The 22,373-nt window shown below is 40.0% G+C and overlaps 1 protein-coding gene across 11 annotated transcripts in view; it reads left to right on the top strand.

Moving 5' to 3' along the window:
• Positions 1–265: 265 nt before the first annotated feature.
• ENOX2 (ecto-NOX disulfide-thiol exchanger 2) overlaps positions 266–22,373 on the top strand; it is a 303,381-nt gene continuing 281,273 nt past the window's right edge. For 2 of the 11 annotated variants that reach the window (XM_070462305.1, XM_070462304.1), the window contains exons 1-2: positions 266–469; positions 1,772–1,833. The gene's annotated coding sequence lies outside the window, so the exon portion shown is untranslated. Of the gene's footprint in view, positions 470–1,771; positions 1,834–12,452; positions 12,575–22,373 lie in introns of those variants that run through there. The other 9 variants (XM_070462306.1, XM_020889726.2, XM_070462302.1 and 6 more) reach the window with 8 other exon arrangements.

Here is a 22,373-nt window from a genome sequence, read left to right as displayed (position 1 = left end):
AACACTGTCCTCAAGCCGAAACTCTGGGGACTATAGGAACCGGGGGAGGGGGCTGGCGGAGGGGAGGAACTGTGGGTACATAAAAAGAAAGGTCTCGACTTCATCTCCCACAATCCTCCGTTTTCACTAGAGTCTCTCCGCCAATGTCAGTATTGGATTCCACCCCCTCCACCAGGAAGAACAGCCTCCAACGACCTCAAACTACATTTCCCATGAGGACAAGGGCTCGGGCCTGAGGCTCCCCCGGTGACCAGTAGCCAATAGGAGACACCTCGGCGGCTGCAGAGTGGGTGAGAGTCCAACCTGGGCCTGGGCGCCGGGCCTAAGCCGGCAGCGCCAGGCGGGGCATTCAGAAGACTGTCGCCCGGCGCCGTGCGCCGCAAGGGCACTGCCTGCCCGGAAGCTGCGGCACCTCCCGATTTTCCGCGGCTCTATAAGGAGTAGCGCTTCAGTAGCCGGGGAGCTGGAGGTCAGAGAAGCAGAAAGCCTGAGCCGCGGAGGCTGGGGACTGTGGGACTGAGGGGGCCTAGGGAGGATGGTGCTTCCGGGTCCGCGGGCCTCAGCCCTGACTCCACCCAGTTCCGCCTCCGAGCGGGAGGGGGCTTCGGGCCGGGAGTCCCGGTGGGCTTCGGCGGTCTCCGCGCGCGTTCCTCTGGAGCCTCGGGAGCATACCCTCTTTTCTCTTTTTCCTCAACTCTGCCCTCTTTTTCCTCCACAACGCCATCCCGTATCCCCCACCCCGGCCTTGTGCCTCCTCAGACGTCTAAAGTTAGGGTTCTCCACCAGGGTCTTCCCTAGGCGGCGTCTGGGCTCTCCTTACTGCTTGCAGGAGTTGGGCGATCTCTTTTTCCTCTCTTCTTTGAATTTGCACTTAGGGTTTGGGCACACTCCTCTCCCACGCACGCACACCCCTTTCCCTCGGGGGAGTGGGAGTTCCTTGCCACACTCTTTGGGTGACTTTTTGTCAACTTTTCAGTTTCTACCTCTGATGGTGAGATCATGATCGTCGCCATCTCTTCATTGGCCCTCCAACCGCTTGCCCCTTGCCTGACAGGATCTTTGTAGCGGAAAGGGTTTCCCCTCAATTTTCGGAAGGGATGGGCAGCAGATGAGGGAAGGAACCTCGCTTTTGAGAAATAGGTGTTTAAGGTTCAGTGCAGTGTTCTGATGAGAATAAAAGGCAAATTAGACATTTCTTTTAAAAAACGAGCACTTTAGGGCTTTCCAGCAAGCGTTGATGTTGACAAATATTTAGGGGGCGCACCAACTACGGAGTAAAGTAGACTGTGCAAAACGACACTGTATTATTTTATTATTAAAAACGCGTGCAAAAAGTGCTGAGGGGGTAGTGGAAGAGGATACTGATGAGGTGGGAAGGTTGATCAATGGGAAGTCTAGCCTAAGGGTGGAAGAGCTGAGGGCTTGAAATTCATCTGCTTCCAGACCAATCCTTGTCGGTTTTGGGAAGGAGATGAATTTTAATTTGGGCTCCAAAAGAGTAAAGGGGACTTGAAATGGGCTAAGAGGAGAGAGAAACTGCTTCCTGATACTGGGGTTGGAATTGGAGGATAGAAGAGGTAGATACAACAGGTGAGCGTCCCTGAACTCAAGTAAAATGTGTCAGCAGGGATAGATTGGGAAAGAAATAGTGTTGAAAAGCTTGGGATCATAGGCTACTTTAAAAAATCCTCGTAGTTTGGATATTATTCTGTATCAAATAAAATTGAGAGCAAAAAATTAAGATTGGGTGATTTTTGTTTTTTCATCCTAGGGGAACCTGATTTGAGATCAATTCTTGGAGAGCACAAAGAAGTGTGGTGGTATGTTCCAGGTGTGAGTTCAATTTAAAACCAAGAAGAACTTTGTTTTATAACCTGTTTTGTTTGTGGCTGTTCTTAGCCACACTCTATAGTTGTCATTTTAAAGCCTGGTGATGTAAATTTATTTTCTTAAGAAATGCATTTGCTGTCCTTGTGCATCATATTACCTGAATTGTAGTCAATTCATTGGGCAGACAATAGTGATTGCTATTTATTGAGCCCATATAATGTTCCAGGCACTATCATAGACACTTTGTTGCATAGTATTAAGAGTCTTATGATGTAGGTACAATTTTTCTAGAAGAAACTAATATGTCAAGAACTTAAGCAACCCGCCTAAAGTCACATCATTTGTAAGGAGTTGAGCTGGGGTTTGGAACTCAGATTTCTGACTCCAGAGCCCATGGTCTGTCCATCATGGTTTGCTGGTCCCAGTGTTCACTTTTGTTCTTGACTTTCCATCTGTGGTAAGGAGAGGTTACTGTGAGATACATTCGATCATCTTGGCAAAAACATGAGTATGATTCACTTTTAGCTTCTATGTCAGTATGTGTCTGCTGTAAAGTAGCTGCCAAAACCAAGTTAGCTTAACTGCTACTGCGGTGTGGCTAACTGAGTCTGCCAAAACTAGTCAGTATTACTATCTCTGATTTAGACGCTTCTCTTTATAAAACTTGTCATACCTGTAAGCTATTTGGGCCTGGACAGAATTTTGCCTTTTATTATATTTTATGCTTTAAGTGGTCTTCGGGGCACTGGGTCTCCTCCATGACCTTTGCCCCACATGAAGCATTGGAGATGCAACACAGTAGGACATGTGAGCTCTCTCTAGGTTTAGTTGGGGAGATAGAGACCCGGCATTCTGAGATAATACAGTATGTAATATAACAGAGACAGGTGCAAAGTGCTACCGGAGGATGAAGGAAGGTGTGACTGTCAGGGAGAGTCAGGAAGAAGGCTTCTGTGAGGAGGTGACTTGTCAGATAGGTCTTGAAGGATAAGAAATTTATCAGGCAGGGAAGAGTGGAGGGGAGGCCTTGCATAGAGGGAGCAGTCTGTGAAAGATACGGGATTTTTACAAGAGCAAAGGTGTGTCCAATATTGAGGGACTCATCTTGGCCGGGGTGCAGATTGGGGAAAGGAAGGTATGATGGTAGAAAAGTCTGGAAAGATAGGTCAGGGCTGATTTGTGAAGAACTCTGAACTCAATGATGAGAAGTTTGGATGTGCTCACATAGGCCTATGTTTCTCAAAATGTACGGCATCTACCACTGGTAGTTATGTTGTACTCCCACAAACATTTAAAAATTTTATATATTCTGATGTGGCTTATAAAAAGATAAAACCAAATTACGTCATCAAATCTAAGGTTACTTAAGATACAGCTTAGTGAAAAGAGAAAGTAACCAGTTTTAAGTTGATTTAAAAAGAAATAATAAGCAAATAATAGTACACATGGTGTGTGAATATGGGAAAATCAGCAAGTAATATTCCAATGACTGAAACTTGGGAAATATACTTGTTGGCAAGAAAAAGAAAAACATTAAAATGTTTTAGATGAGGAATGTCGTGATCAGGTTTTCACTTTAGGATGTGCTGGAAGGGGACGTGACCAGTTAGGAGGCTGGCAGTCTGTTCCAAAGAGAGACGGTGAGAACCCAGGGAGCAACACACAGGAGGAGGGAACAGAGTTGAGAGACATTTAAGAAGTAGAATTTGTAGGACTTTGTAGGTTTGAATATTATTATTTTATCAGTTTCCAAGGTGGTGCTAGTGCTAAAGAACCCACTTGCCAATGCAGGAGATATAAGAGACGTGGGTTCGATCCCTAGGTCAGGAAGATCCCCTGGAGGAGGAAATGGCAACCCTCTCCAGTAATCTTGCCTGGAGAATCCCATGGACAGAGGAGCCTGGTGGGCTACAGTCCACAAGGTCACAAGGAGTCGGACATGACTGAAGTGACTAAGCACGCAGACACGCATTTATCAGTGTCACCTGAACTATTTTAAAAGACTGTAGGTCATGTGCCTGTTATCCCTTTTATGCTAAAATGAGCATATATTGCCTAAATCAGGCTATGTACATATATCCATGAAGGTAACAGTGGAGGCTGTTGTCATGAGTGGGTTTAGATTATACACAAGCATCCTCACTGTCTTAGCGAGTATCCTTGAGAGATACAATATACAAGGAGTTATACAATGAGTATGAGTGTGATCTGTGATCCTTAGCCATCTGAGAAACTCCTTCAAGACTCAGCTCAAATATCAGCACCCCTGTGAAGCCTTTCCTGTAACTCCCCCTCCCTTCACCACACACACACACACATACACACACACACACACGCGCACGCGCGCGTGTGCATGTGCTTGCACACAGAAAGCAATAGTAGGCGCCTGGCTTTCACAGCACCCTGCACTTACCTCTTTCCTCTGTCCTGTACCATACAATAGTGTGCTGGTCTGTGGATGTGTCTGTCTCTTCCTTAGACTGTGAACTCCTTGAGGGCAGGGACCAGCTCTTATGTATCTCCACACCCAAAGCCTCCAGAATAGTCCTTAGTGCATGGTAGACACCTAATAAATGGTAATTGGGTGAGAAGAATGGATCAACATATTTACATGAATATAACTCTGGACCTTTGTCCCACAGAGTGCCAAATACCATAAGAAGATTAGCTCTTTGCTGCTTTTGCAGAATGTAGTAGTAAGTTAAAGTGACTTGGGTGTATAACTTCACTAGAGGTTTCCTTTTCTTTTCATTTTCTCCCACTCTCCTGTGGTTTCCCTTATCTTGTTTTTTCCTCACATTTATCCACCCAGCCTGCTGTTCCTTAGGCCTTGCCATTGCTTCCCTCCTCTTGACAGAGTTCACATTGCTCCTGCCCTGATACTCTGCCAAGGATCCATCCCTCCTCTCTACCCACCAAATCCAGTTGATTTCATCCTTGAAATCACTCTGAAAGGGGTCTCCTCCTACTCATAGACACTGCTAGTGGGGCTGTAATTTGATCCAGCCTTTCTGGAAAGAATGTGTCAATATGAATCAAAAATCTTCAAATGGAACATAGCTTTCAACTTCTAGGGCTCTATGCTGAGGAAATAAATGTGAAGTTTCTAAAAATTTAGCTCCCAAGATGTCTAGCCCAGAATTGTTTATAATAGCATAAGAAAAAAGAAATAAGGAAAGAAAAAAAAATTACATTTTAGATGTCTAATACTAGAGGTTTGAATTAAATCTATTATGGTACATCTATGGATTACTAAATAACCATATAAATTGATGTTCCCAAAGAATATTTAATGATGTGGAAAGTTGTTTATGATATATTAAGAGAATATTCAAATTATAAAGCTGATAGATCTGTTTGCACATACACACACACACACACACACACACACTTGATACACATGTGTGCTCACCTCCCATATCAGTGTACATATATACATAGGAAAAGTCCCAGAATGTTAAATACATAAAAAATTATTGATGGAGTTTTCCTGTAAATAGAAAGATTATATGAGTTCTGTTTTTAGCCTTTTCCATATTTTTGCTAATCCTCTATAATAATATATTTGTACATTTTTAAAAAGTTATTTAAAAATGCTTTCTCCATGTCCACCGCTATTACCATTGCCTTAGTCTTGGGCACACTGCCTCCTCCTACCCTGCAACACACATATGACTTCTACCCAGGGTTACTACTGCCTCCAGCCTGCCTCCCTTCCAATCCTTTCTCCACCAGTGCTGACAGAATGAATGATGTTTCAAAATCACAAGTCTAAAGGTATCCAGCTCTGTATAAAATAGTTCAAAGGCTGCCCGTTGTCCTCAAGATAAAATCTAAATTTCTTAGATTTTTTTTTTAAAGCCTTTGAAAATCAGTTCCCTGCTTTTCTTTCCAGCGTCACTTTTTCCTGCCACAGCTTACTTTTCTTGAAGACTTAGGCCAGTGCCTGATGCCTAATAGGTGTTTAGCTAATGCTAACCAAATATTGGTGTTCATTGTATGGGTTAACTATTGTGTGCCAGGCAAGTTACCAGTGTTTCATTTCATCCTCAGAGTAAAAATGTTAAATACACACGATAGTTATCCCTATTTACAGATGAGTAAAACTAATTAAATACAAGTGGTAAGAAAGTAATCATAAGAAAGAACATTTTTTTAAGAAAAAAATCAAACTCCTCTATCATAATACAGCTTTCATTTTTCTGCGGCCCCTGCCAGTCTTTGTCAGTATGCATCCAGACTTGGTTCATTCCCCTGGGCAAGTTATATGTGACCACAGCATAACAAGAACAGTCCAGACTGACATGATCTCACTACATCACTATTCACATTGTGTTAATGTACAGAAATCCTTCCTTTGTGTCTACAACACTTCATGCAAGAGAGACAGAAGAGCTCCAATTGCTCTGTTTTTCTTTCTGTTTTGAAATTCTATGTCTTTTGGGATGGGGATGTCAGCAAAGAGCTACAGAAAACTGTGATAGAATTGAATGTACAAGAAACAATGTGTCTCATGGGAGCCAGTGTCATTGGTTAATTTATTTTTTTTAAATGTCATGTAGATGTATTTTCCAGCAATCTGTCCCCAGGGAAGACCTTGGTTGAATTCAACTGTTAATCCTATTTACAGAATGCAGCTCATGCATGCACTATATTCTTGCATTGTTAAGTGATCTTAGACATATGTAGTGGATTACCATAATGATGCACAATCAGGTGAATATGAGATATCTGATTTTCTCTACAAAAGCATATTAGTGTTCATATTGTTACTCAGGATCCTGCCATGTGGTCTTTCCTTCATTTTTCTTACAAATAATACCCATTGTGCAAAAATGGATGCTCTTTAAAGGACAGAGGTCCTAAGCATGAATTGTCAGAGTAAAATGGTATCGCCTTGTAAGGAATTCTCACCGTTGTATACTCCAGTAAAAAGAATGCATAGTTCTGCTCCATGATCAAATAAGTTGAAATTGCAAGTAGAGTTTCATTTGATGATTTATTGTGAGCTTACTATGTCCAAAGCACTCTGCTAGGCACTGCCCTAGATACTTGTAAATACCCACTTTTCTTGCCTTCCAGACAGACAGACAGATCTAGTGTACATACAACAATGAGTGTGAAAGAGCAAAGGAAAGAAAGAGAAGCTTTCATCAAGCAAACCTATCATATAAATGAAAATTTACTCCACTGAAAATTGGGATACCTGCCAGTAGGGATTTATTCTTTTTTTTTTTTTTCCTCTGTGGGATATATAGGCAAAAATGAGCTCCCAGATAGCTGATAAGCAAATGATCTACTTCTCTATTTACAAACTGTTTGAGGGAAAAAACGGGGACTTTCTGTACGTCCAGCCCTGCACAAACCTGCTGGGGATGTTGTGAGAGTTATGGCTGTGTCAGCTTTTCCAGGGTTTCTGTCTCTACTGCGGAGATTTGGCAGACACCTCAGACAAATTTTATGTCTCTTAAATCTTCCTCAAGCTAGACTTGGCTTTTAGATTTATATGTACAAAAAAAAAAAAAGCGAAGTGTTTACCAGTTTGACATTTTTGAAGATCAAAACAGACTCTGTTTTTTAAAAAAGTTCAGCACACACCTCAGTTTAGTCTACAGAAAGGGCTAATTGCTTTTGCTATTTGTTTGAAACAGCTGAAATGTTTACTTTCTAGAAGTGGCAACTGATCATATGTCTAAAGATTTATATGCCAGGTCCCAATGTTGCTTCCTCTTTTTCTTGCCTGCAAAGTCTCAAGTTTTATAATCCTCATTGTCTTTTTTTTTTTTACTTTACTGATATGTAGTAGAAAGTGCTATAGGATGGGAGGTCTGGGGACAGATATTGTCAATCTAGGAGAAAAATAAAAGATGGTTTTTGTTAGCTCCTCCCTGTCCGCCTTTTTGGTTCTCAGTTTTTCAATGATCCCTTAAGCACGATAATGATAGGTGAGACTAGGAACTGGAGAACTTTCCATGACTCCATTAATAAGGCTGGTCCAAATATATCAGGCAGGGAGAGCACAAATACAAGTCTGGCTGTAATTCAGAACAGTTGAAACACCGTGGAGAGAATATTACATAAACAACATGGCTTCAGTGATAAACTATGAAGACGACTTGGGGGAAATCCCTAGTAAGGGTCCTTCTCAATCCACTCCAGCTGCTCTTCTTAGCCAGCAACAACTGCCAGTAAGAGCTTCCTGGGGTCGAAACTGTCCCACAGTAAGGCCCCATAATATGTCCTCCTAGCATTTCTTCTTCAGTCAAGTCCTCGAACACACTTCACTAGGATTACTCTGGCCACATAATATTCTAATCTTCACCTTTCAAGAGATGCTTAGTTCGAATTCAAGGAGCACTTGATATTCAAGCTTATTTATTCAATAGGCATTTAAGCACATTTACAGGACCAGACCTTTTGCCAAGTGCTAGGAATACAGTGATGAATTAGCAGTTGTCCCTGCCTGCCCTTAGGGAGCTCACAGTCAAGTTGGGAAGACAGACACCCAGACCAATCATTTTATTACAATAACAAAGGTGCTCAGAGAAAGAACTATGTTATAAGGTGTCCTGGGAACATGATGGAGGAAATTACTGCTAGGGGTGGGCTCCTTACAGACTAGAGTCTAGCTGTGCTGAGTCACAAAGATGAGTGAGCATTGCCTAGAATCTTGGTGGACAAAGGGGTGGTGGGAAAGAATTCCAGAAAGAGGGAACACAGCACATGCAAAACAGTCATATGTATAAAAATGAATTGTTCATAAAAAGGTGAGATATTGTGTATGAATCACTGAGAGTATAGAAGAGGGCACAGGATAAGGATCTGGGAAGGTTTCTTGTGGCCAGTTGGCGAAGGAAGTCTGTTGTTAAGGAGCTTGACCTTTATCCTATAAGCGGGGATGAGCCAGCACAGGGTTTTATTTTATTTTATTTATTTTTTATTTTTTTAGCACAGGGTTTTAAATGGGGGCATAACATGATTCGATGGGATGGGCTTTATGGGGAAAAAACTGGAGACAGAAAGTCCACCTTTTGATTTGGGAAGTGATTAGGGAAGGCAGTCTGAGAGACCTTCTCTGATCACTTGCCCCTATTCGGGAATGCCATCTCCACGAGGTTGTTCACTATACAAGGATCTCTGTGAATAAGCATTTCCTTCTACACGCAGGACAGAGCTTCCTGCACACCTTCACGTGTTGCTTAGCTGAATATTCATTCTTTCCAACTCAAACCAGTGGTCCCAGTAGTAATTGGGGCTTGATTATCAAGAAGGAAATCAGAGTTTCAAAGCATAGCTGCTAGTTTAAAAAACCGTCTGAGGCTTATTTATTGCTTACTGAGTCAGTGGGCCTGAGGGAGAGAAAAGGAGAGAGGGTGAAGAGGTGGCTGTTTCAAAAAAAGGCAGCAAGTAACACAGATGAAGAAATGACTGCAGTGGTGTAGTTGTCTTTACTTGAGTTGAAAAATAAATAATTTGAGAACTTCTAGTTACACACAGACAAAAAATGGGCAGCACCCTTGGAAATCCCTAAAGGCCATATTGAAATAAGGGAAGTAGAAGATATAAGGGCCAGAAGTACATGAATATAAAATAAATGCATGATGAAGAGAACTGTGCCCAAAGGGTCCTATTTAGCCAATCAGTTTTGGAGCATATTATTTCTCTGACTCAGATACTATAAATGGCTTCCCATCATCCATAGGATGAGGTCCAAACTCTTTAGCCTGGCATTCAGTACTTTCTGCGGTCTGGCTCCAACCTGCCTTTCCTGTCTTCGTACTTCTGTCTTAACAGAACTTATCTGGCCCAGCTAGTTACCCTCTCAGACACTGCTTTGGCTTTCCCTCATCTATACTGTGAGCCCTCTCAGGGTGGCAACTATGTTTTTAACTTTGAACCTGCCACAGTACCTAGCACAGTGTATTGCATATAGTAGGCACCCAACCAGGTGGCGCTAGTGGTAAAAACCTGCCTGCCAATGCAGGAGACTTAAGAGATGCAGGTTTGATCCCTGGGTCGGGAAGATCCCCTGGAGGAGGGCATGGCAACCCACTCCAGTATTCTTGCCTAGAGAATCCCATGGACAGAGGAGCCTGGTGGGCTACAGTCCATAGGGTCGCAAAGAGTTGGACATGACTGAGCGACTTAACACACACACACACACAAATATATCTATGGGTTGATTATTGTTCCTCACCCTCACAATTCTTTTCAGTTTCTCTACTTGTTGTTCAGTCACTCAGTCGTGTGTGACTCTTCGTGACCCTGTGCCGTGACTGCAGCATGCCAGGCTTCCCTGTCCTTCACCATCTCCCGGAGCTTGCTCAAACTCATGTCCGTTGAGTCAGTGATACCATCCAACCATCTCACCCTCTGTCATCCCCTTCTCTTCCTGCCTCCAATCTTTTCCTAGCATCAGGGTCTTTTCTAATGAGTCAGCCCTTCACATCAGGTGGCCAGAGTACTGGAACTTCAGCTTCAGCATCAGTCCTTCTAATGAATATTCAGGACTGATTTCCTTTAGGATGGACTGGTTTGATCTCCTTGCAGTCCAAGGGACTCTCAAGAGTCTTCTCCAACACCACAGTTCAAAAGCATCAATTCTTCAGTGCTCAGCCTTCTTTATGGTCCAACTCTCATATCCATACATGACTACTGGAAAAATCATAGCTTTGACTAGATGGACCTTACTACTATGGACTTAATATCCTCTCTACTAAAAATGGCAACTGAGACACTAAATGTAAGGGGCCAGTTTTCAATAAACTAACTTTAAAATTTTTATTATGAAATAATTTTAAATATAGAAAAAATATTTATAAAAGAATCATATAATTTAGAGAACAGGTGAGGGCACTGAAGGAGGCTTCCCCGAAAAGGGACATCCTGGTTACTATCTTAAAGATTAAGTCATTATTGATGTATAGCAAAAGAAAAAAAGAAGAAAAACTAAAAAAATCATATAAGGACTGTCATGTATCATTCACTCAGATCACCAATTTTTAACGTTTTCCCCTCTCTGATTTATGCTTCTACATATAGTTATTTTGTTCTGAAACATTTGTGAAGTTGAAAAGGTTATCCCCTTTACCTACCCTTCTCCTTTTTCCCTCAACCTTTTATGATGAAAAAATTAAATATATAGAAAAGTTGAAAGAATTACACAGTGAACACCCATATACTCACCATTCAGATTCTAGAATTAGCACTTTATTTGCTTTATCACCTTTTCATCCATTTATCCATCTTTTTATACATTTCAAATCGGGTTGCTGACAGCTATATAATTCTAAGTTCTTCAGTATGTGTATCATTAACTAGATGAACAAACTATTTTGTGCTCTGAAATCAAGCTGTTCATCCAATTATACCTGTGTTTACTGTGTTACAAAAATTCTGGTCTACCTGTGGATCTTAGATCTGTTTGGCTGTGGGACACAGGTCTCTGACTCACTTTTGGATGATGTCCCTCCACTTCACCTAGTGCAGTGCCAGACACACATTCCACAGATACCACTTGACGCTGATGAGCAGAGACAGAGCTAGAGGTAGGGGAAGAGCCACAATGACACTAGAATTAACCGAGGGAGGAGAGGTGTATGCAAAGAGGGCCATGAGTGGATGAAATAGAAGCTGGAGCTTGAAGAATTGGGGGAAGATGGAGGCCTTAGACCACCTGGTACTTTCAGCAGTACTTTTATCTGCTACTTTCCAACCCTCTCTTTAGAAGGAGAGATTCTAGGAAACTCGGGACAATTGCTGCTCAGCAGAGTACATGACAAGTTTCCTTGCTACTACTTAGGCACCACCAATTAGTATAATCATGTCACTTCATGAATATGCTAATCTACAGCACGACACAGCTTAGTTTTAGAGAGTATGGATGGGCCACTGAAAACCTCTTTCAAACTAAATCTGTGCTACAGGCCAAAGAGTACTTGAGTTCAATGAACCCTAGTTTCCTTTCTCTTTATAACCTTTCCTTCCTTGCTCTGTTGCTTATGAATACAAGTACAGCTCTAATATGCATTTATTGAATAATTACGTTGTGCCAAGCACTGTGCTAGTTGCTATCACACCATTAACACTCCAACAATCCAATGAGTAAGTACTACTTCTTTCCCCATTTGCCAGATAAGAAAACTTGAGACTCAATGTGGTTAAGTACCTTGTCCCTAAGCCAGAATTCAAGAAACTCAGGTTTGTCAGACTGCAGAGCCCAGTGGTGTTAACCATACTGTTGGATGAAATTTTTTAAAAATTGTCTATCCAGTATAAATGTAAGGAGAATTACATATACTGTATTGACTCAGAAAGTCCAGTTGAATCACTGAATTAAGAAGGAATTCAGCCATTCAGACTTTAATCATTAGAATGTTGGTACAGGAATGGATTCAGATTGCTTGAGTTCAAATCCCAGATCTATCGTTTAGCAGTTGGGTGACTGCAAGCAAGTTACCTAACATCAGTAAGCCTCAGTTTCCTTGCCTATAAAATTAGGATGATAATACCTACCATATAGTTGTATTGTGAGGAATGATTTAAAAAATAAAGTATCATGCCAAACATGGCATGTAGGTACTTTGCATAATTTAGATCACTTTCTTCCTTCTTCCTTTTAGGGGCCAGACCACTTACCTGTAGCTTTCATTTGAGGAAAACAAACTGCTCCTGAAACATTGTTTGAAGAGAAACATTCTGAAAAGGAATATTGGGCTGACTATTCCCAAGGCACATTTGCCCAGTGAGTAAAGACAGTTGTCCGGCTCTAATATGAAGCATTTTCAAAAAAAGCTAAAAACATGAATTCTTAGGAGAGTTGGGGTGGTTCATCTCTCTGCTTCCTGAAGATTAGGGCCAAATTGTGACATCATATATTTTGTTGCTAGACTAAATTTCACAATTCACATAGAGTATTAGACCTGGGATATTGGCAATCCTACCCCAATCATTTCAAAGAAAGCAGGCTGAGTGAAAAAGAGGATAAGTGACTTGACCAAGGTCAAACTGAAAAAAAATAGGAGAATGCAGTTTTCCCAACTCCTAGTTAGTGCCGTATTATGGTTCATTCTGGGCTCTCAGGCAGGTGAAAGCAAGTCACGATGTGTGCTCTTTGCAGGAGCTTGAACTGATTGGACTCTCAGGGTTTGGTACAAGTTTGATTGATTCAGAAAACATGAAGCATTGGTCTAGTTCAAATCAATTCACTAGTTGGTACTGCTTTCAAGCTATTAACAGTTCCATTTTGTTGGGATTTAGAAAACTAGTGTTGTTTCTTGTTTAGGTTCATGATTTGGTTCAAGTTTCATTGTTATTTGAAATCTTGCACTGGAATTTTTGTTTTTGACAAAAGTACTCGGTATCCAAGGTGGTTAACAACAGGAATTCATTTGAAAAGATCAGTTGGGCATGGTGACAGTTGCTGAGAAGGAGCTCAAGTGGATTAGGGGACCACTAGTGTTTATATACTGGAGATTGAAATTAGGATGATAGAAACATTGCAATGGTTTTTGATGTATATGTTTGTCTATTTGTTTTTATCAGGATTCTCTGATGCTTTAATTTCCATTCTTGCTAATATGAGTTGAAACTGCTGCCTTCTACCCTAGTTTATTGCCTTTGGGGACATAGTGTTAGTCATGTTCTAGATATGATCCTCACCTTTTGACAAAAGATCATCTTTCCTGTCTTTTCCCCTTTCCTTTGAACAGCCTTTCTGAGGAACTTGGGAAATATGAATTTCAAGCTTAAATGTGTGCAGCAATTCAGTGCAATGCCCAATGGCAGATCAGCTTGATTCTGAAATACCGCCTTTGTTCCTTTCTTACCAGTGTGTATTTTAAAGTCTCAGGCCAGCTTCCTTTGCTGTAACTAACTGAAGTTGGGCTGACAACTTTATTAGTGACCAGCCATGCCACAGATGTGTTAGTCACTCAGTTGTGTCCAGCTCTTTGTGACCCCATGGACTATAGCCCACCAGGCTCCTCTGTCCTTGGAATTCTCCAGGCAAGAATACTGGTGGAGGGTTGCAATGATGAGGCCCCCTGGAGAACTGTGTTCTATCCGCCTGGCTTTCCAAATGCCGAAGGAAAGTTCTGGTGCCAGATATACCAGTGCTTTTTCAAGCTCTTGACTGTTTACCTAAGCAGTTGGAAGGCTAAGATTACAGCTATGGTAGTAAAAGGTCCATTTCTAGTACCTTAGAAGGCAAGTACTTTCTAGGAGGTGAGGTTTTGGATGATTCTAGCAAGTGTTTTTCTGCATGGGGGCGGGGTGGGGGAAGCTCTCACTTCAGATTCTCACTCTCCTTCCCTCCCCTCTCTTCCCCTCTACTTACCCATTTTCCCCATTGATTTAATATAGAATTTGGATACATATTTTACTGAAATTTTCAGTATTGGCAATGACATTCAAAGGGGCAATTAGAAAAAAACGTTTTCTTTCTTCTCATAGGAAGTAGGCTAGGTACTTGTTTGAGTTCACAGATGGCATTGGAGGGGGCCCAGGGGAGCTGCCATCTGACATTTCTGCTATACTCCCACCTTTCTTTGGGCTGCTTCATATTTGGCCCATGTGGACAGACACACACTTGGGAAACCACTATACAGATGAAAATCAGGACATGTGGGATTTGGCTGAACCATAGGCCCCTAGACATTGCCTGGATCATTGGCCATCCCAGGACTTCATGTACTAAAACTGTGTCCCAGCTGAAGCCAGCTGGTCACTGTATATATAGTATCAAAGCAGCTTGGAGCCTCATAAAGCATGACTTTGTAGTTTTACCTTGTGGATTTAGATAATCAACCTGAATCCTTTTCCACACACTGGGCAGTAAGGATGTACCAGGTTAATAAGAAGATTTAACAAAATGAGATGCTCATTGTCTAGTAGCTTGCATTCCAGATGGGACATAATACTAGACCTTACCAAAACATTGACTGACTTTTTAGAAAGGAAAGAAGAAATTAGACGGCTTCCATCTCTTTAATAAACTTTTGATGTATTATATATCAGATATTAAAGTTTTTCTTTTCAAAAAATTTTCTCCTGTGGAATTTTAAGAGCAAACACTACTTCCTTCTACTTTTAAAATTGGAAGAATTGGATAATGTTTCATGAAAGTATATTGGTCCTTTCTTTTTATTTTCCTTACATGATAGAGGTGTCTCATTTCAGTCATTTAGGCAAGGTTTGTCTCAGAGTATAATAATAATAATCCCATACAATTTTATAGTCCTTTACAATTTACAAAAACATTCTCATAACTATTATTTTATTAGCTCTTCATAGCAATCCTATGTACAGAATGGGTACAGCTATGTACAATTTATAAAATAAGGGAACTTATGCTCTAAGAAGTTAAATGACTTGTCCAGGGTAACACAGCTAGAAAGTTGTAGAACTGGAACCTGAACCCAGGTTTCCTGATACTCAACCCCAGTACTCCTCCAGTTGTGTCATGTTTTCTTCCCAAGAGACTGTCTCCTTTTTCTTTCTACTCATGATTCTTTTTGAAATAAGTCTAAAAAAAGGTGCTTCAGTTTAGCAGATGAGTAAGCTAAAGCACTTATAAAGTGCCTTCTTAAAGATCATCTGTGGAGAGATTGCTGCACCTAGCTCTTTTCTCACCTTGACTATAACTGAACTATTTTTAGGTATACATATTGTTTTTCGGTGTTAAATATATGCACAAAAGTTGTGTAATCCATTGATTATAGGTATAAAATCTGCACCTGGCGAATGGGACTAAGGATGGTTGGCTTAAAATAATTAGCTTCTTGCCTTTTTATTAAGAGATGTCATGTTCAGTATAATTTAATTTCTTTATACTTCCTTTGCTTCCAGACTTTTAAATACAATTCTTTAGGGAAAATTAGCAAATATTCATTCTGAATATTGATTTCTCAGGCACAGGGGTGGCAGGAGGAAAAAGAAAGCAGAGGGGTGACTTTCCATGCTCTATAAGAGTGGGCAGGCATTATTTTGTTTGGGGCTGTGAGCTAAGATTCCTTCTAAGGCATGCAAATCGTAAAGTTCTGATTTGTCAACTGCATGCTGTTTCTTTAGGCACTGATGTATGAAATCCCGAACGAATTCTCCGATGAACATACTGCTAATTGCTTCTCCACCTGCTCTCCAACCTCCGCCACCCCACCCCCTCCACTCGCAATTCAGCCTATAAGTGTCCGTCATTGGAGATGGATGGTGACACATGCAGTAATAGCAATTCATAAAAGCCAGTTCCAGCCCTTGTCTTCAAGGCTCCTGGATTTTCCACTGCCTGCTTTTGTGTAAGTGAAGTGGATGGAAGTGCTACTGGCATCGGAATCCACCTCCCTATGCTCCGTTGCTAGAGCTCAGTTGCTCGGCTGGAGCTGAGCTAAACAGAAGCATCGGATCTGAGCTGAATTGTAGCTGGTTTTTTTTTCCTCAATGGGGAGGTGGGTTAGGGGTAGTGTGTAGTGGGGGTTTGGGGTGCTTTGGCTTTTCTTTTTGTCAAGAGAAGAGCTTAAGGGGAGAATAACTCACGGTAGGATATACAACGTGAAACAGTTCCCTGAAGAGTGTCACGATGTTCCTAGTCCAATATTCAGGTATAGTATGTTTTATTTCATCTGAAAATTTTCTTTTGTTTCAAAGTGCATTCCTTTCTTATTTTGCCTCCAGTTCAACTGTACTGAAGGACAAATAATGTTCTAATGAGCTAAACAAAATAGCTGCATAAAATATGCCTGCCCCTAGCTATAATGTTTGGAGCAGATTGCTATGTTAGATCTGGGTTCTCTGTTAAATTGGTAGTCCCGATCCCTTAATTGTGCATGCTTTTCTGCTGTATTCTTGTATTGAATTTCTCAAGTCTTATGTCTGCAACTGGTAGTCTGTGATCTAGCCTAGAGTGTTTGCACAGAAGACAGTGCTTTGGAAGCAAAAAGCAATTTTAAAAACACTTAGTATGTTGTGTTTCTCTTGAGTTTATTAACTCCTCTATTTGTTAATTGGTTGTCTAGATTTGAGATATAGTTAAGAGTAAGTAAATTTCAAATAGGAAGCATTCCAGAACACATTTGTTTGGTAAATTTATTTTTATTTCATTAACTCAGATTGATAAACATTATATATTATTGTTGTTTGTTCTCCTGGTAGAAAAAAAAGTGCTGAAAAGAGCAAGGCTAAACATGCCAGCTCCGAACCATCTGTATTGTAAAATATCATTGGACCAGAAGTGTTCTTTAAGTATTCTCTTAAGCTTTCAAAAACATATTGGTCCATAATAACGAAGAACTTGGAGACTGATCAGGTATTGGTGAATGTGTTTGAAAGGCTTCTTACATAGCACTTAATCAGAAAGGATCCTCCCAAATAAAAAAAAACCTTGAGAAAGTTTCACTTTCTTGCCGAGCAGAACAGAAGCTTAGTTTCTACAACCACATGTTTTGATAAGTTTGAATATCATTTATTGTCAAGGGCTTACACCTCCATTCTTGCTTTATTGTCCTTAAAATATTGTGCTCCTGTGCTTAAGAGCTAAAAGATCATGTTCTGTTTTGATACGTGGTTTGACAGTTGATTTCGCTCCTCATTAATTGGACAGCATGCAGATGATGTGGAGAAGTGAGTGAGTGACAATATTTCAAGGTTACGCTGAAGAGCATACAGTGAACCTTAGTGCCTGGACCAACAGCTGCTGAATTGAATTGTCTGCAATTAAAGCAACAGCAGGTTTGTGTAGTCTCCCTGCAGCCCGTTTATTTGAATTTATAGCTTCAGTTTCTTCTTTGGGTAGCGGTTGGTTTGTTTCACTAAGTGTTGGAGAGTTGTGCTTGTTGGAGGTTTTCTCCATACTCTAATGCATGCTTGACTCCAGAAGAGCCGTCTCTGTACCTTTTTAATGTGTGAAGTTGTTGAGGTTTTTCTCTTTGGATTAAAGCCAGAGACTATCTCGTTTTCTCCACTGCAAAACTAAATAGATATATTTTCATGGAAGATACTGCTTTATTCAATAAATAGAGATTTCTCATGGACCTGTGTTACTGGTTTAAATTTCAGGCAGTGAAAAATGCTGGAAAATGTTATGTTACTGGAATTTCTATATCTGGAAAGAACTTCTCTATGCTAATAAAAATGTTTATGTTAAAAAAATAGTGACATTATCTCTTTGCCATCTCTGAATTCCAGGGTGACCCAATGAATAATATCAAAGCTAACTAGGTGGCTTATATGACTGAATTGTAATTGTATACTAATAGTGAATCCTTGCTTAATTTCATCATGATTTTTTAACTCTATTAAAAAACAACTTATAATTACTATATAGTTGTTGGTTATTGATTCATAGTGGATATAATGTAAAATATTTACACAATTATTTTACATATGCTTGGTCAATCTTTTCTCATAACCACCCTATGTGAAGTCAAGTGGCATAATGATCTCCATTTTAGAGGTAAGAAAACTGAGACCTAGAGGATAAGTAACTGGCCTGACAGCTCACATCTAACAAGTGGCAGAGCCCAGACTCAGTGGTTAATTGATGTGATTCAAGAACCTGTGCTTTTTCTCACCCTTATACTAGGCTGCCTCTCAGTTGATGGGTCCAGGGTAAATTTGACTTAAGCTACTAGTCAAGAAGACTAAATTCAGTCATTTACTTAAAAAAATGTTATCTGATAGAATTCTAGAGATTTTTTCCAAGCTATTTTTAGCCCAACATTTATTTTAATATGTGAGTGCTTTCCAGATTAATTTTATAGATTATGTGGAAAAACATTAGTGTTTTGATTAATTTATACATCAATATGAATGAAGGTAGAGCCTTGTAAAGTTATTGAGAAGTGAAATGTTGTCCAATTGAAAAAGGTTAGTGTGGAATATTTTCCTTCTAAAACAAGCTCATTTGTTTTTAATATTTCTGCTCAACAAACATATACAATTGCTTTGGTAAAAGTATGTGTATACTTTAAAATATACTGGCCAAGTATGAAGGGCTTATGTTTTAACATTTGAGTATTTTATCCAGGTCAATGGAAAAGATATACAGCTGGCTCAGTTTCACACTTTTCTATTTTTATCTATCTATCCATCTATCTATGTATTATGTAAAATGGATGAATTATCTCATCTTTTAAAATTCCCAAATGGTTTCTCAATTTTAAATTCATTCATTTAAAGGGGAAAAAACACAGGTTCTATCCCACTGAAAGGAATATTGTTTAAAACTGCATTATCACTTCAGCAGAAAAACCCAGATACTTGGGTAGTCATACTAGTTCTCTGGTAAAACATTCTTTAAAACCTCTTCAGGAAACATTCTTGAAGCACTCATTCTTTGACCTGAATTTATTAGAGACTGTGCCATGTACTGGGGAAATGGCTGGATGCTCACATCATAGATAACTCTTCCTCAGCATTTGACAATGAATATTTGAGAATGTTGTTGAGAAAATGAGTCAGAAAAAAAGAAAAGAAAATGAGTCAGAGATAGGGCACGTATTGTTATGACCTGTTTATGAGACTTTCAGAAAGATGATAATAGAAATATTGTCTCAGCTACCATGTAATTAGAATTTATCCTTATCTAAGATATCTTTCTACTTTAACATATCTTAAAGTAAAGCTATATGATTTCCTTCTAGCAAAAGGAAAGGAGGATAATATAAAGCTCCTTTATCATTACTTAAGTTAAATGGAATCTGACTCTTAAAGAAAATACAGGAGGGAACTTGAGGGAATGGGTGAAGGTTAGAAGGAAAACTAGGCATGTGACTGGAAGCACCATGTTAAACTTGGTTTCAGGTGGCAAGTTTCCTATGCAGTCAGAAGCTCTGGCTAACACCCCTCAATCCATTCCACTTTCTGGAAATGTGCACTTTAAACATAAACAAAAAAGACCTTATTAGGATTTTTAAAGAAATTGATATTTTTTTTCATTGGTGAAAGAAAGTCTTTCATCTGCAAAATAATCATTTTCCCCCCTGCTGTTTGAGGCCAAGAAAAATTAGAGAGGGAATAGATTTCTAGGTTCTGGCTGTTTAGTCTGGTTATCCGGTGGATTTTTCCATTCAGTGTGCCTTTGAGTGTGCTTTAGGGAAGTGTAAGGCAGGTCTTATGAATGGGAGTATAAGGTTAGTTTACACAAGCCAGTATTATGCTGGAGTTGACTTGCACTAGCTTACTTAAGGGGAAGCACTAAGAATATTTATAAGTTGAAAAACTTACTCATATCTGTCTTTTTCCAAAAAGGACTTAAGATACTCATTTTAAGCAATATTAAGGTCTGCTGCCTAAGCAGGATAGTGTACTGCAGATGTCCCCTGGGCTGCTAAACTATACTGATCACCACCTCTTAGATATAACAGTGATACCTTCAAGGGTTTTTGAAGATTGAATACAGCACAAGTGTGTGTCTTTCACTTATACATACACATGATAATACTAACTAACATTTATTGAGTGCTTACTATGTGCCAGCCCATGTTATAAATACCTTGTATGTATGAATTCATCAACCTTCACAGCATTCCCATGAGGTCGGTAATATTATTTCCACTTTAAGGGTAGAAAAAATGGGACACCGAATTTAAGTAACTTGCCTACAGATTGCACAATTACTAAGTAGCAGAATCAAGATTCAATTACAGAAGTCTGACTCCAGAGCCTGTACCCTTAATTACTATGCATTATGTTGTATTAAAGGGCGCTTCATTGAAGAAGCTATTTGCTCACTTGTGTGCCCCCCATAGAAGGTACCCCATTGTCCATACCTTCAGAAGTCATAGATGGTGTAGGACTGTCTGCTCACCAGACTGCAAGAATTATACTTTCTTTCTGACCCTAATTGCTGGTACTTTCTGTTGCTAAAGTCATAATGGATCATTGCATTCCCAGCAGCTTCTAAACACTGCCTCTACTCATATTCTTTCTTCAGAATTTCAGCTTTAAGAAGTCTCTTTCATATTCTGTTACTTCTCTCTTGATTCCCAGCTTTTTTCAAGAACAAACATTGTCAACCAGCATACAGTTTTTCTTTATGGAGCCAAATGACTAAATCATAGCACATCTTCCCAGCATCCACTCTCTCCCCACTCCATTTTATGCCCAACTGTTAGTGTTCTTCCTAAATGCTGATCTTATCATATCACTATTCTCCTCAAATACATTCTGAAGGATTTTTCTTTCCCAGATGCATTCAATGCCATCCGTGGTCTTGTCCCAATTACCCAGAATGCATCTATGCCCCTATCTCTCACTACACTGCTGCTGCTGCTAAGTCGCTTCAGTCGTGTCCGACTCTTCGCGACCCCATGGACTGCAGCCCACCAGGCTCCTCCGTCCATGGGATTTTCCAGGCAAGAGTACTGGAGTGGGGTGCCATTGCCTTCTCCATCCCACTACACAACCTCCTCTAAATCCTACTCACTAGCCACTCTAGATCACTTGTAGGTCACCAGGTATGCTCCAAATTTTCAAGCTTCTGTGCTTTTTTTCATGTTGTTCTCTACATTTTAACTGTCATTGTTCTACCTTGCCTGTAACTCCAGAGCTACTCAACATTTAAGGTTCAGCTGAAATGACACCTGCTACTGTATTTACTTTTGGTCTCTCTTCCTCCCCTAAATTGAGTTCCTTTAAGTTAAAAACCTTATTTTACTAATCTCTTAGCATATAGTCTAGTACCTTGTACATACTTAGCATTTACATGCAGTATTTAGATCTGCAGAAATTACACTACCAAGCTTTCCATAGGGCCTGAGAGTTCCAGAAACTGAATGACTATATAGTTTCTGTCATACATAGATATTCTGGAATATTCTATTCAAAAGATTTGTTTCTAGTGTGTGTCTTCTTGATTTTCCTCTCTGTATTTATCCTTGCTTGGATCTACTGCACCTTGAAATCTCCTTCTTTTGCCTTTGTGGAACAGTTTGCACTTTTGTAGAGAGATAAGAGCTTGCCTATGTACGCATATTAATACTTTCCCATCCAAGTAAATGAAGCAGAGTGTGTAAACCAATGATTGGAATTTTTGATGCATAATCACAGTATTTCTCAAAATGTGGTTTGAGGATTATCCATGTCAGCATTACCTAGGACACGTGTCTAATATGCAAATTCCTAGATGCTCATTCCAGACCTATTGAATCACTCTACGAATTATCTGCATTCAGCAAACTCCACAGATGATGCTTCTGTACAACTGAATTTTGAGGCCCATTGTCCAAAGTCAAAAGTAAAATGTTCAATCCTCATCTATATTCTCTGTAGATACAAGCATTAATTAGTTGTGGAAAAACTATCATTGAAAATGGTTTGAATTATTTGGTCTAAACTCAAAGTCTTGACCTTGTTGTGTCTAGCCCAGTGCTGTCCAATAGAGCTTTCAATGATCATGAAATAACCTCTTATCTTTACCGTCCAACACATGTGTCTTATTGAGCACTGAAGTGTGGCACTGAAACTAAGGAGTTGAATTTTTAAATTTTACATAACTGTAATTAAACTGAAATTTTAAACACTTACATGTCGCTATTGGACAGAGTGTT

The sequence above is a fragment of the Odocoileus virginianus genome, unplaced genomic scaffold (assembly GCF_023699985.2).
Source record: "Odocoileus virginianus isolate 20LAN1187 ecotype Illinois unplaced genomic scaffold, Ovbor_1.2 Unplaced_Scaffold_2, whole genome shotgun sequence".
Classification (NCBI taxonomy): Eukaryota; Metazoa; Chordata; class Mammalia; order Artiodactyla; family Cervidae; genus Odocoileus; species Odocoileus virginianus.
Note: the sequence above shows the minus strand (reverse complement) of the source record. Positions and strands in the feature narration are given on the sequence as shown.